The sequence below is a fragment of the Coffea eugenioides genome, chromosome 5 (genome assembly GCF_003713205.1).
Source record: "Coffea eugenioides isolate CCC68of chromosome 5, Ceug_1.0, whole genome shotgun sequence".
NCBI classification, from domain to species: domain Eukaryota; kingdom Viridiplantae; phylum Streptophyta; class Magnoliopsida; order Gentianales; family Rubiaceae; genus Coffea; species Coffea eugenioides.
In genome coordinates, this window is record NC_040039.1 from 33601949 (window position 1) to 33615050 (window position 13102).

The window sequence follows — 13102 nt, forward strand, 5'->3', positions numbered from 1 at the left end:
CAAAGGTAATTTTCTTTTCTACGATAGTTGAAATTTTCTTTCTTTGTTGTACGTCCTCCTTTGACCTCTCTCCCTTTCTCTCTGTTTCTCTTTTTTTTTTGTTTGGCATCACAAGGAGTATCCCTTTCGGACTAATCTCTCTGCGCCTGTGCACTCGCCCCCAAGATACACAAGACGATAAAAGGAGTCGAACCGTAACTACACGGTGCCAGGACCTAATGAGGCTACCCCAACACCAGCCGAGCCGACCCCGGGGGCTGTCTCTCTTTCTCTCTCATTGTGCAGTTTCTTTCCCTTTTCTTTTGTGTCCTCCCTCTTGCTATCAAATGAATAACATTTTCACCCTCTCGACTCTATATAGCCCATTTGTTGAGCATATTTCTCACTACCACATGCGCGAGTCAGACTTGGGCTCTCCCTATTTTCGTCCGCGTCTCCTTGCCTTTTTTTTTTTTTCTTTCTTTTAGGGTGGATTAGTTTATTTTTAATATTTATCAAAGTTATGTTCTTAGAGACCATCAAGTTTTGAGTGTGGGATTGTAGAGAAAGTGGATTCCACTTGCTCTTTCAGTCTTGTTATTTTAATCCCTTTTTGCACCCCTCAAATTATTACTCTACTATTTACCACATGAATGATATGTGGGCCGTTTGTAATACATCAGCACTTATGGTTCATTCAATCTTTCTTGTTATATTTTAACCTCTTTCCTGCAGGCCGAAGATTGGCTTAAACGAAAGTAAAACGACAAGGTAGCGCGTTAGAAGTCCTTAGTATGTCCCCTCATGCTTTTCTTATCTATTTTTTTTTTCTTTTTGTGTCAAAATTTATGGTTCAACATCCAAAATATCAAGAAAAATGTTCCATCAACGTCTTTCACTTGGTAAGGAGTCATGTATGGTTTTACTTTGTTTGTTTCTTCGATAAACTCTTTTAAGTACTTTATTCGTGTGCATTTTGTTACTAGAAGCAATAGAAGATGAATTTTGTCCCACCATTCCATCTTTCTCTTCTTACTAATTTGAATTCATAGGCGAAAGGGTACTCGGTTATTTGAAAGACAACGTTGATTTTGGAATTTGCTTCAAGAAGTAAGAGAAATTCATATTTTATGGACTTGAAGAAAGTGATTGCTAAATTCTATGATGACATTAGCAACATTTAAGGACTAAGTTGGCGTTTGATAAGAGGGTTTCAGAACAAAGAATTAGAATAAACTCCATAATTATTGTTTGGAGTACTACCATCGGAATCGGGATTTTGGAATCATACCTAAACATTTAGAATTCCTTAATTTCTTAGTAACTTGGAGGATTTTGGACAAAATCCTTCCAAGCCTGATTCCAATTTGGAAATGGGACCCGTCCCACCACCCATTAAAAAAATTCATATATAATTATTTACAACATATATATATAATTATGTATATAATATATATTATAATTATATATTTAATTATAATATTAGTATAATTATATAATATATTTATAATTATTATATAGACATATACAATATATTATATAAATATATATTATAATTATTTAATTAAATGTATTTATATTTATATAATATATATTATAAATTTATTAATATTATATAATAATATATTTATATTATTTATATATATTTATAAATGTATATTATATGTGCATATAATTATAATATATACGTGTATCTAATAGTAATAATATATTATATAATTATAATAATAATTATTATTATAAATATACTAATATATAATAAAAATTATATTTAATATATAATATACTTTATAATTATATAATATTAGTATAATTAATATTTATATATTATATAATTTTATATTTATTTATATTTATATTATAATATATATGTATTATAATTATAATATTAGTATATTAAATAAATATATATTATAATTATTTAGTTAAATATAATTATATTTATATAATATATAATATAAATTTATTAATATTATATAATAATATATTTATAATATATATGTATATTTATAAATGTATATTATATGTGCATATAATTATAATATATACATGTATATAATATTAATAAATCATATAATTATATTTATTATTTTAAATATAATTATATATAATTATTATTATTATATTTAATATATAACATACATTATAATTATATAAAATATTAGTATAATTAATATTTATATATATTATATAATTATAATTATACATTTATATTATAACATTTGTATAATTATATTTAATAATATATATTTAATTTAATTAATTACAAACTTATAATAATGATATTATTAGTTATATGTATTATATAATGTATATTAATTTATGTAATATAATTAATATTATCAATTATATTAATATTTATACATGTTTACTAATAGAAATTATTAATTAGTTATACTAAATTTACTAATACATTTATACTAATATATTTAATTAGTGAAAATTTCTTATATCCCATTTACAAAAAACCAACGAACGAAATATCAACTATAGTAATGATATTCATTCCTGGCACTGAACCAAATAAATATATTGGAATGATTGATTCCATTCCAATCCAGGATGAATGATTCCGAATCCAAATCCGATTCCAACATGCGAACCAAACGCCACCTAACAATAAAGTCAAGGGAATAAAGGGGTTGCTTAGAAAATTCTCAAGAAGATTTCCAAAACAAAATTTGAAAACTTGAAAAAACTTGAGATTTGCAACTTTCGGTACATATTTGGGATGAATTTGATAGTAGGGTAAATCTAGTTGGAAACACTGAGCTTTCGCCTAGTGGTCCTTCTTTGGGCTGTAAGTCAGGAGTTCGAGCCCTACATGTTGTGAAAAAAATTTAAAGGAGGTGTCAAGACACCTCTTTTGTCTACTAGGTTCTTATAGCTACTAGTTCCACATATACAACCTCTTTAACTCACCTTGCTCCTAAATTAGGATAAATTAGGTTATAAAACTATTGTCGCAGTCGTAAAAAAAATAATCTAGTTGGTCCAATAACTATTTATTATTAGTTTGTGAAGTAGTTCAACTTTCTCTAGAATTCTAGTGAACTTAGTTAAGATATTCTAGATGACTATAGAACTTATTTCAAGTTCATATCCTTCAATACGTTGAAGGTTCATTGATGCAACATGTAAACAATTCGATCTCCGGATAAGAGAATCAATTTAAGATGACATTAACAACATTTTTGGGTTCTCGGGATCATGGGCAATTATCTATCATGTTCAAGTTTTTTTTTTAAAAGAAATCATGCTCTATAAGTTTGAGAAATGTTGCGACCTTTAATTCCTATAAATCTAGGAAAAGGTTCTGAGACGTTTTTTAATTTGCCCCCAGTACAGCATCGAAACCAAATCTTTTCAACATAGAAGTCAAAGATTTCAATTTGGATTTGTATTAGTCCCCAGTAGAGCATCGAAACAATCTGCCCCCAGTACAGCATTGAAACCAAATCTTTTCAACATAGAAGTCAAAGATTTTAATTTAGATTTGTATTAGCCCGATCATGGCGAGAATTGATGTCCACGTATTGGTAGCAAAGTTGATAATCTTTTGGTTCTGATAAATATTAAGCCCTTCTTTGTATAGATTACAAGATAAATTTTGTATGCACTGTTTTTTTAAGGGAGAATTGTAATTTTGGTCCCCAATCTATAGTGTATGAATTATCCCCAATCTATTTCGAAAATCAATTTTGGTCCCCAATCTGTTCAATTTTACGCTAAAGTGGACAATTGACGAAATCTCTTCAATTTCAATCGGAACTAAGTCACGTGAGATTACGTGCCGGCACCTAAAACCCCTTTTTCAATTTTTTAATTTCTAAAACACGTTTTTTCTAGTGACTTGGCTTTTGGCATGGACACTCTTGTCCCTTCAGCCAGATCAATCTCTTCTTCGCCAATTCTTTTCCAATCAAAACTCTGAATTAGAGATCCCAAGGCCAAACCCACCACCCGCTGTGCTAGGCCAGAACCAGGGTAAGATCTCCTTCCCATCCCAAATGGAATCAGCTTTGATGGCTGAACCTACAAGCCTTCGAATCTCTCTGGCTTGAAGCTTGTTGGATCATCCCAAATGTTTGGGTCCCTGTGAACTGCCCATGCATTAACTAGCAAAATTGTGCCTCGCAGAATATTGTATCCCCCAATTTTACAGTCATCAGACGACTCATGTGGCACAAACATTGGTGCTGCTGGGTACAACCGAAATGTTTCTAAAATAATGTTATGAAGATAAGGAAGATTGGATAGATCATGTTCGTCGACCAATAGATCAATCTCTACTTGAGCATCCAATTTAGCTCGAACTTTCTCTAGCACCTCGGGATGGTTGAGCAAAAGAGACAAGGCCCATTCTATAGTCATTGATGAAGTGTCTGTTCTAACCGTAAGCATGACCTACCAATAATATACTAGTGGTTCAATTGAATGCTCATTTCAGTTCAACGGTGAAGAATGGCTAATAGGGAAAGAATATACTTACTGGTATAATCCCTTTGATGATTTGGTCCATATAATCCCTTTGATTTCTAATTATTATCATCCGCTCTTCTCTCTTAGCTGCTTGCTTATGAAGTAGTACTGCTGCTGCTCCTGTTGTTTGTGCAGGAGAGTTGAACTAGGTCCGTCTCTGGTGTTGATTGCAGATTATCTCCATTACTAATGGAGACAAGAATGAGACTTGGACTTGGAGGCCAAGTTGAGCTTCTTACTCGTACTGTGGGTTCTGGGGATTTGAAGGTGGCGACCAACAAGAGGAGTAATTTGGATTGTGAGATTACCCCTTTCATGTTTTTGTTTAATAAGACAAAAGGCAAGAGAAAGCTGAAAATATTAAAAAATGTGTTTTAGAAATTAAAAAATTGAAAAAAAGGTTTTAGGTGCCGGCACGTGATCTCACGTGACTTAGTTCCGATTGAAATTGAAGAGATTCCGCCAATTGTCCACTTTAGAGCAAAATTGAATAGATTGGGGACCAAAATTGATTTTCGAAATAGATTGGGGATAATTTCGCGCATACACTATAGATTGGGGACCAAAATTACAATTCTCCATTTTCTCAAATAAGATTTTATTACTAACTTTGTTAGAAATCGTTCAACATGAATTGCTCGACAAAGGTAGGAATAATTATCAATCGATTTTGAAGTAAATTCAGAAATTTGAAATCGATAATATGGAATTCAGCCAGTAATTCAGCCATTTCGAATTGCAAATAGTTGAATATGGTTCGAATTCAATATTGGGAGTTCTCAATTCGAAATTTCTGAATTCGAATTCATATTCGGTACTCAATAGTGCTGTATCTAGTTGACATTGTATTCCATGCGAACCAAAAGCTTGTTTTCAAAAGGCCAAGGCTTGCATTACTCGAGATTTGTTTGTAAGGTGGAAAAGATTCGAAAAGAGGAAGATTGTCTCCAATGGCAGTGAGTGACAACCCGTCTGGAGGATTTCGTAACACCTTCATAGTTGATATCATTGCCTCAAGATTCATAGACTTCATTGAAAAAGATATAGAGATACATTGTGCTGGATGGCTTCAATGGTATTGATAGGTATAATCACACGTTCAATTTCATCATCCCTTAAGGACAAGTTTGCATGGAGCTTCTCCAACTCTTCTGCTAGTTGCCCAAGTAGAAGACAAACTCCAAAGAGAGCGGAATACAAGGAGCCACAGAAATGAATGAACAAACTATGAAACCTATCATGTAAAAGAGTACCAGAAAAACAATCAAAAGAACTGACAATGGAGTTAAAAAATGACAATCCAATGAAAAGAAAAGAGAAGTAGAACAATATGGAAGCATAGGAGAACAGAGGAATGGGAAAACCAAGAAACTAAACTTCCACTAGGGTTCTACAGTAGAGACAACCAAAAACCCTAAGAAAGACTAAAACTTGCATGGGCAAGAAGAAACCCATAGAGAGAATCTCTCATGGGATGAAATAAATGTTTGGATTGACAAACAATTTTTTATACACTGTTCGTATATACACTAGCAGGTCTAGATGCATGTCATATGTATAAAGTTAAGTATTCTAATTTAAATTAAAATGATGTGTTATGTATTTATATCCATCAGTGTAGAAAAAATTAACCTACATTATAAATGTACTTTTCTTTTATGGCCGTGCTAGGCATGGAACAACTAACTTATAGTATAATCTAATTTTACATCACAAGTATAAGATTTTAATCTAAAACCCTAATTCAGTGCCTCTTTCTCTTAAACTTTCATCATTTTCACCACTAAACAAATGTTCTATATTGGGTCCTGATACATAAAATGTATTATAGGTCCCATATAGGATTTCACATTTAGAACACATTCTATATGTTATATCACTCACGCAGCCATTCATGCAAGTCTTTACTTTATCAACACACCATAGCTTCTTTTTTTTTCATGATTCTCCTTAGTACAGTATTGCAAATTTTTTAATTCTAGGGACATATCAACCACTACAGCTTAGGTCATTTATTAGCTTTTACCTCTAGAATATGACCTTTTTTTTTTAAAAAAAAAGAGAGTCTAGAATATGAGGCTAATTAGTCAGAATATTGGCAAAAAAAAATCGGAAAAATGGGGTTCTAACAATGGTCGTGTGCGAATCTATTGCTGTCGGGCTTACAGCAAAAATAAAAAATTAAAAAAATATATGAACAGGAGCTGTCGGGTTGTGTCAGCCTGGCAGCAGAAGTCAAATTAAAAAAAATGGAACAGGGCTACCGGGTTGTGTCAGCCCAGTAGCAAAATCCAAATTTAAAAATATATATATGAACAAGAGAACAGCTCGGTAGCAGAAGTCAAATTTTTTTAAAAAAATGAACAGCATGCTATATGACTAGTAAAACTTAAGCAAATGAGATTGGAGAATGAAGGTGAAGTGAAATTTAGTTCGTATGAAGTGGAAATGTCAGAGGCAAAGCCACCATTACCTTTAGGGTCCGGTGCTTCTTTGAAGAATGATTCTTACCAAAAAAATCACCTTTAGGTTTGGAGCTAGCTATACTTACACCTAGGGGTGGCAATTTCCGACACGATCTGAAAACATGACACGAATCTAATACGAAATTAATGGATTTGGGTTTAGATTTTGAGGAATCGGGTCAGACCCGATAAACCCGAAAAAAAAAGTCAAAATCGGGTTGACCCGCTAACCCGTTTCTGAAATAAAAATAAATAAATAAATATTAAAAAATTATCTAAACACTAAATAGTAAATAACTAAATACCACTACACAGTACACATTCACTTGAGTCTTGACTTGGCCGACCCTAAATCAGTAAATCCTCACCCGAAAGGCCGAAATCTTTCTTCGTCACCTAACCATAAATCCCTAAATCTTTCTTGCCCTTTTCTTCTAAATGGCAAAACCAGAAAGGCAGCCGCCTTGCCCTTCACTTCACCAGTTCACCTCACGGTTCTCACTTATCAGTAGCAGACGGTGGTTAGAAGCAACTAGCAAGCAACGGCTTTTCTTCTCTGAGGTCTGAGCACCAAGAAAGGGCCAACAACAAGGGAAGATGCAGTTTTACAACAAGTTTTTTCCCGGAAATCGATTTCTTTCTTGTGGTGTAATATCCCTCTTTGCTTCGGCTTTCTTGAAGTTAACTTGCCTAAATCAGTCTTTTACAAACTACTACTGGTAATAGCCTGAGATGTTAATCGATACAACCTTAGCCTAGTAATCAAGAGTTAAGTTAGGTAAAATTAGTCCATGTTAGAATAGAGAGGACTTAAGAGACTCACATGAGGTGCGGTAGTAGCCATTGACTTTGAAAATCAGCTCTCTACTCTTTATCTCTATTTGCCTCATTCAACCCGCAGCAGCTTAGAAGTAACAAAGCTACACGTATGTGGTACTAATTCATATTGTTTTTAAAAAACTCGCAAGTTTAAATGGTACACATTCATAGAACTGGCATTAAACATGTTTAATACCATTAGTTAACATCTGCTGATAATGATCGCTAGAGAAGATGTGATTTATGTTTAGTGGAGTATAGTGATGTAGCCCCAGGATATTCTTTTAAAAGCATAGCATCTAATTGGAATAGCAAGGAAGCAATTAAACTGGGAGATTTTGCAACTGAAACTTTTGCTTTCGTGTGGCTTCTAGAATATAGGTGATCAGACACCACTACTTCTTGAGTTCATTCTACACATGACGCTCACTTGCACTTGATTTAGTTTGTTATTGTTTCCCTCATCCCCCCTCTTGTACTAAGCATTTTGCTTATTTAAGCAACCAATTTTGTTGACTTCTAGATATCAAAGCTAGAGACATGTAGAAGGATTCAAGATGATTATTAATATCTAAATCAGATAATGCATTTAGTTTCCCTATCGAGTTTGATATGAAAGCACTATTATTTGTTTAATTACTGAATAATTGTTTCAACCAAAAATCATAGCTACTGAATTGCATAATTCTTGATGATTAACAGATGGATACAAGTATGACACATCCAAATTCAGTCAGTATTGAAGAAGATGGTGATACCGGGAGCAGTAGTGATAGCATCTAGGAATAGTGTAGACACCAAATTTTTTGGTGTAATTTCATTTTTTAGTTTTTATTTGTCGTGTTCATTTTTAGTTTTTAGTTTTCAGTTTTATTTTTATTTTTAAGTTTTATCATAGAATTTGTTGAAAAAGAAAAAAAGAGAAAAAGAAAAGCATTCAAAAAAAAAAATATGTTTTAGTCATTTTGTTTTTATTCAATGCTTTCTTGAAAGAAAAATGAAAATGAAAAAGAGAAAAAAGGAAAATTTGTCCACAAAAATATGTTTATGTCTTTAAATTCAATCTTTGGGCACTTTAGTTATTTTTATTAAGTTATTTTGAGAAAAAAGAAAATGATGAAAAATGAAAAATGAAACAAAAAAGATGGAAAAATGGCCACTTTATTTAGTTATTTTAAATTGTGTTCAATTCTGGTATTTTTGTTATTATTATTATTTACTTTTATATTTTTTATCAATATTGTTTTAATTACTTCAAAAAAAAAAAAAAAGAAAAAAGAAAAAAGGGATAGCCGCGGCAAGCGTTTGTAGCAGCTTGCAAGAAAGTTTGGGACGGCTCCTTGGGCTGCAAATTCAGAAGATGGGGGTGTTTAGGGTTGTGAGGTTTCTGGTATAAAAAGCAAAGGAAAAGCCAGCCGCAAGGGGGAGAAAAAAAAAAACAGCAAAGAGGAGATAGAAAGGATACGGGGGTAGAGAAAGGGAAAAAGCTACGGGCTTCATTGGAGAGCTAACAAAAAGAAAACAGCGAGAGAAAGAGAGGGAGGCCGCAAGAGAGGAGAGCTCGGTTAAGGGGAGCTACGGGAGAAGGGTTTTAAGAAAAGACTAAGAAGAAGAGAAATCTGGGGGGGCTTCAGGAGAGCAAAGGGAAAAGAGAAACTGCAGAGCTAGGGGGAGCTAAGAGTGACGGGTTGGAGGAGAGAAAAGCTGAGCAAGATGGAGTCTTGGGGCTGAGGAAGGAACCAGAAAAGAAAAGAAAAAGGAGGAAACTTGCTGAAGATTCATTCCCCAGGCAGACGAATCAGCCTCGTTCGTGGCTATTTCCAAGCAATTCTTTAGTTTTTGGAGCGAGTCATCTTCTTCTGCACTCTCTGTGGACGTCAGGCAACAACTTATATTCGGTGACCACTCTTTAAAAAACACCTCTAGCCTGGCCAGATTGGTGCTCCAAGTTGCGGGTTCTTCAATGTTGAAGGCTTGGCGACGGAAGTTCTCGACAGCGTCTCTGGAATCAGCGTGCTCTTTGGGATGATTTCCACATTTATTTCAGTCCGCTAGGATTCTGAGGTAACGGTATTTTCTCTCCTTGTTGCTTCGGTGAGATTTTTTTCATGAGAATCCAAGTCTGTGGAGCATGAATCTTGGGCTGTTTTTGCTGCTGGTTTGGCTTCATGATTTTCGTCATGTTTTGCTTCTTGATGTTTCCCTGGTTGATGTTTGTTTTGTGCCTCTTTAGTATTAGGTACAGGTGCTTGAGTTTAGTATTTTGTTTTGTTTGGATTTGGTTTTATGTATTCTTTGGGTTGTTGAGCCACGGAAGTCGTAGACAACAGCAATAAAATTGCAGAAAAGTTTCCTACTCTGACCGTTTTTTATCTTTCGGCATGGAGCAGACTCAGAGTTAGGTTTTTGTTTTGAAAACGCATGTTTTGGCCCCTCTCTATCGTCAGATTTCCTTTGTTGCTTGTCTAAGCATGTGTTCATGGTAAATATGATGAATGTAGGGCTGCAAAATCTATGGGTTCTTGATAAGCTGCATTCGTCCTTGTGTTTTGCTGTTTTTTTTTCATGTAACAGCCCTCCAAATGGATTTGTCATTCAACTTGCTATGTGGTCTTGTGATGGAAAGAGAAAAGTTGAATCATTAGCGTTGTTTTTGTGTGTGGTTGGTCCTAGAGTAGGCTCCAATGTTCTGCTGGAAATCAAGTTCCATTTGAATGAAAGTTACGAAAGAACCTTGCTGCGTTTTTTCTTTTTCCTGTCAGTCAATTCAAATTTTCTGCTTTAGTCCTGCAACAAAACGTATTATTTGGTTTAGATGATGTTTGAGACTTGTTTTGTTCATTCGTTTTGACTCGAAATTTTGGTATTCGTTGGACTTGCTTGCGTGATAAAAATGGAAGAATGCCACGGTTGAAAGTTGCAGAAATTTCCAGTTTTCGCATGCCTTTTTCCCTTCTATGAAATTTCCAGTTTTTTGGGTCACAAAGTGGAGAGAATGCTTGGTGAATTTGTTACTTTGGCCCAAGCTGTTGTTGGTTGAGTTGTTAGCAATGTTTAGATGGAAGGGATTGCCTTCGAATAACCCAGAAACCAGTCCTCTCGGGTTGTGGCAGCAAAACTGCTTCCTAGCATTTACATAAAGTTTTGTTTGAAAGTTTTGTTCAGAATTTGCATGATTTCTGTTCTAAGTTTTGCATGCTTGAATGTCCAAATTAGGTGTTCTGTTGCTTGATTTAAATCTTGGACATTGGGTTGATAAAGTTTGATTGAAGATTGTGCTAAATTCGGAAGGTTGTGTTTAAAAGATGAAATTGCAGCAAGCTCTCCTTAGTAGTTTCCTTCGCAGCAAATGCATGAACTTGCATGGAAATTTTCTGAAATTTTACACTTTGGCCCCCAAGTCTCTCCTTGTTCCACTAGGACCCAATCAATTAAAGAATTTCATCAAATTGGTCCTTGATAATTTTAATTTTACAACTTCATTGCTTGTTTGTTTTAATTAATTACTATGCTTTGTTTCAATTGCATTTAATTCATGACTTTAGGGGCTTCATGATCAAGTGAGCTTTGTTTTGCCCATTTCTTTTGATTTTTCTTAAATAAATTGGTACCTTGACCTTTTTTATTATTTTGAAGCTAATATCTCATTTACTCGATTTCCATCGCAAGGGAGGTAACTTCTATACTTTTGAGTTATTTTTCCTACGTGCTCCTATGTGCTAAGTGTGAATTGCATGTCTACTTCGCTTTCCTTACCTCTTTGCGCGCATTTACTTGCTTTTGCTTTTATTTAAGTTTTATGGGGTATGTGTACACCTCTTGGCTTGTAATAGATAGGGCTCGAAGAGCATCTTGTCCATTTCCCCTTTCCCTTTATGCTTTTATGGGGTATGTGTACACCTCTTGGCTTGTAATAGATAGGGCTCGGAGAGCATCTGGTCCACTTCCCCTTCCCCTTGGTTGCTTGCTTTTGTTGCTACATGTTTAATTGCTTTGATAGGCTCTTGCATCTAGTCGAGCATGCTAAGTGCTACGTGCTACGTGTTTACGAGCGTTTTGGCATGTCTACTTGCTTTCATAGCCATGAATGAATGGAATGGATGAATGTACGTTTCCGCTAGTCCAACGCTAGTCGGAATTCATAGAATGGGCTAGTCCAACGCTAGACCCTTAGGGATTTCCCCTCATTAGCATATCATTTGCTTGTTCACCACATATCATGCATTTTTCTTAGTTTTATCACTTGGCATGCTCCTCGAACCCCCTTTCCCTTCATTTTAGGATTTTTGCACATCATGATAGTTGTAGGGTCCATTTGCTTGAGGGTCCCCTTCTGATAAGGGAAACGAGCGAGTGTGGCTACTCGATAGCCTTAGCACGCTAGTTTTACCTTCTAATCAAAGGGAAAATCGAAGTCGACAAGTTAGGAGTCATTCCCATACCCGACCTGATGCATTCCCTTAGGTTCATTCATTCTCATTTATCGCTCACTCATTCTTTTCAATTCACATTTTCCTTTCCTTATTGTTCATTTTTGATTTCTACTTCACCAAATTGCACCTAATTACACCTATATGCACTTATCACTATATTTCATACACTTGCACACAAACACTTGGAATTTTCATACAATTGCACACGTGCACCTTTTCATACACTTGCACACAAACACTTGGATTTTAATTTCTTTCATACACTTCCACACTTGCACATTTGAGTCTCATTTGCATTAATCGACCTCTATGGGGTTTTCCTTTGTTGGCCGCCACAATTCATGTGGTTTGGGACCAAAAGCCTCACGAGAGACATCGTAGAATTTAGGATTGCATTTTTCTTTCCGTTTTGCATTCATATAGTCATATCCAACGTGCGAACATACATTGGGTAGAAAATTAGGAAAATTGGCTTAAGTCACGCAACTAGCCTTGGCTAGGTCGAAGGGGTGCCTTGGATTTTTATCCTTGCCTTCCCCTTCGTCAAATGTGACCCCCGATCCCTCTTTTGGTTACGCAGACCCAAAAGTTCTCAAAAAAGGGTTTATTTACTTTTTATTCAAAAACAAAATCATTTTTGGGTGACTTGGTACACCCTAACTCTATACCAAGTGGCGACTCCATTTTTGATACAAAAAACCCTTTTGAACTTCACTTGGCCAAATCGTCGCATTCTAAGTCCCATGGCCTTTTACTTTTCATTTTGCACACGTTCACACCACACTTCACACTTCATCACTCAACACATTCACAATTCATTCGAAAAGTGGGGCGCGACAAATAGGCCACACCAACCAACAATCTCGATGCCCTGACACTAGTACAATTGGGAAAAAGAAGTTACCTCCAAAAGCTACAATCAAT

At 34.7% G+C, this 13102-nt stretch overlaps 1 pseudogene; it reads right to left on the bottom strand.

Moving 5' to 3' along the window:
• Window positions 1–3801: 3801 nt before the first annotated feature.
• On the bottom strand, window positions 3802–4383 carry LOC113771417 (annotated as a pseudogene).
• Between the last annotated feature and the right edge of the window lie 8719 nt (window positions 4384–13102).